The sequence below is a fragment of the Capsicum annuum genome, chromosome 1 (genome assembly GCF_002878395.1).
Source record: "Capsicum annuum cultivar UCD-10X-F1 chromosome 1, UCD10Xv1.1, whole genome shotgun sequence".
Lineage (NCBI taxonomy): Eukaryota > Viridiplantae > Streptophyta > Magnoliopsida > Solanales > Solanaceae > Capsicum > Capsicum annuum.
In genome coordinates, this window is record NC_061111.1 from 197,862,449 (window position 1) to 197,865,228 (window position 2,780).

General features: G+C 36.1%; 1 long non-coding RNA gene across 1 annotated transcript; it reads right to left on the bottom strand.

Moving 5' to 3' along the window:
* Positions 1-522: 522 nt before the first annotated feature.
* LOC124888681 lies at positions 523-2,291 on the bottom strand. The gene is made up of 2 exons (XR_007047358.1): positions 1,730-2,291; positions 523-1,651 (listed from the first exon to the last, which is right to left on the bottom strand). It is a non-coding gene; the product is annotated as an uncharacterized LOC124888681 (long non-coding RNA).
* Positions 2,292-2,780: the final 489 nt, after the last annotated feature.

Sequence of the window (2,780 nt, forward strand, 5' to 3'; positions counted from 1 at the left end):
TGAATGGAAAATGGAGGGACACAACCTTTTATGAAAAGACATATTATTTTGGAAAAGGAGTGACTGTTCAGATAGTTGTGTCTGTTCAGAAAAAGACATAATGTTTTGAATGAACAGACATGACTCTTCCAAAGGATACACCTTTTCAGATGAACCATTGCCACCTTTTGGAAGGGGCACTTGATGGTTATATAAACCTGTATTTATCCACAGGTTTTGGAATGAAAAATTTTCTGAAATACAAACTCTTCTTGTCTTCAAAACATTCCTTGTGATCAATCAAATCGTTGAGTGAGTTCGACGAATCCAATTATTTGAGGTACCACTATAATTGGATTGAAAGCCATTTTATCCTAGGAGGAAGATTCCAAAACCTCGGGTACAGTGAGGGAAATTATTTCTTAAGGGCACTCCATGAAGTCGGGGGACTTGGCTTTACATTTTTGTTTCATCTTAATTTATGAAAAAATAAAACACACTTCTTAGAAAGATCACTTTGATCTTGTGTTGAGTGTATTGTTGTACTTCATAGTGTTCTTGTTTTAAACTTGAACTAGTGTTGAAGAACTAGTGTTGAAGTTATTGTTTCAAATTACAAATTCTTGTATCTGAAAACATTGGAAAACAACACCTTTTACATCTCTCACTTGCAGTGCTCTCCCTAACCATATCAAGATTTCATTTAGACACATCTTAGAGGATGGGCAATCAAAGAATAGGTGTTTTATTGTTGCAGGATCTGCGTCACATATCAGACGTGTTGGTATTGCATACACCCCACTGCACTTGTTTCGTTCTTATCTGCACTCTTTCTTGCATCACCGGTCAGCAGATGAAGTCGTGCTTTGGAATATATGTCACGTTCCATACACCCCTTCACCATGGACATTCTTGTAACCTACCCCTCCTCCACATATATCCACTCTTGATATTGTATGCACCTCCTGGTTTCAGCCAGTCATTGTGCACATACCCATGTAGAAACTTCTATTTTATGGAGCATATTTTTTTTCCAATACCAACTACAATCCTTTGGTGCTTGATAATCTCTCCAGTGTTCATCTTTTAGATACACATGATCCATCCATTTAACCCATAGCTTGTTAGCTAAATTTCACACATATTTTGCAATAGCAGCTTCATTCCACACTATGCAATCAGTAATACCTAATCTTCCCTCTCTTTTGTCTCAGCATACTACCTCCGATGCTATCAAAGGTGCTCTATTTGTGTGTACACTACACGACCACTCCATAGAAAACTTCTACATATGGATAGAATAGTCTTCAAGACACCTTTTGGTAATAAGAAAATAGTGGACCAGTAGGTATGTAGGTGCATCAGAACTGAGTTTATCAATTGAGTTTTCCCTGCATATGAGAGATTTCTGCTTCCCGAAGTGAGTACCCTGCAAATCAATACTAACATCTCACAATCCGTAGCTGATAGTCTTTTGGATGATATAGGTACCCCTAGGTATTTAAAAGGCACCTTGCCAGTGGTGTAGCCAGTCATCTCACATATATCCTGTAGAACCTATGCATCCATGTTCGCTGAGAATATGTTTGATTTGCTGGCAATTGTGGTCAGACCCGAGGAGGCTGAAAAAGTACTAAATCCGCTTAACCTCAGCACTATAGGTACCAATCCCCTGTACAAAAAACCAACATATCATCAGCAAAACATTAGTTTAGCTTCAAACTCTTGCACTTTGTGTGGAAAGCAAAACCTTCCGTAGTGGCCACCCAGTTCGTTATTCTTGAGAAGCACTCTGTGCATATTACAAACAGCAATGGGGACAAGGGGTCCCGTTATCTCAACCCTCTTTTTCCTTGTATGCTTCCATATACTCTACCATTTATAGCAATTATGTATTGGGGTGTTGTGATACACTCCATAATCAGTTTAATAAAACCATAAGGAAAATCCAGCCAGTAAAGTATTTCTTTCACAAACTTCCATTTCACATTGTCATATGCTTTCCTTAGGTCTATTTTGCGAAATTCCTTTAGGATAATGTCGGTATTAGGGCGATGACAGTGATTGATTTCCCCGCAACCAAGGCGGTAGCGATTAGCTCGTCATCCTAGGCGGCAATTTTTGAAGGTTTTATTCTTCCGATTACATGGGATACAATCGCATCGTATTGCCATAATCAATTCTCTTTCTCTTTCGTCCCTCGCAAATAGAAGCTAACGATAATGTCATTGATATGAGAAGAACCAGAATAATTCCCCTGTATGTCCCCATCTTTTTGATTAATTTCTTAACCAAATCGATCGATGGAGATGTTTTGCTTATCTTATTTTCAAAAATATATACAAGGCTGCTTACATTGGTTTTGCTCATTTTTAGGTCTAACGTACAAGTTTTGACAGAGTATAATTATGTGACTATAGTTAAAACTTGTAACCAACCTTTCTAGTTATTTGAAAAAGGGTTATGCAACTCTTTATAAAGGTGAGAGTTTATAAGTTACAAGTCTTCATATAACGAGTCACATTTCATTTTCTACATAAAGCGTGTACTTCGCTTTAATGTGTTCAATTTTGTAAAATCATTTTGATATTATACTTTTTTGAAATGACATATGAAGCAATTCATATGTCGTTAGAAAGTATTAGATCGAGGACAATGATTTAATATTAAAATATAATATAAAATAATATGTTATGGAAAGAATTTACTTAAAGTATTTCTATTAGACACTTTGAATTTAAAAAAATATTTTTTTACTTTTCATATGTCTCTTAAATGTTTAAGTTAAAGCACATTAAAAA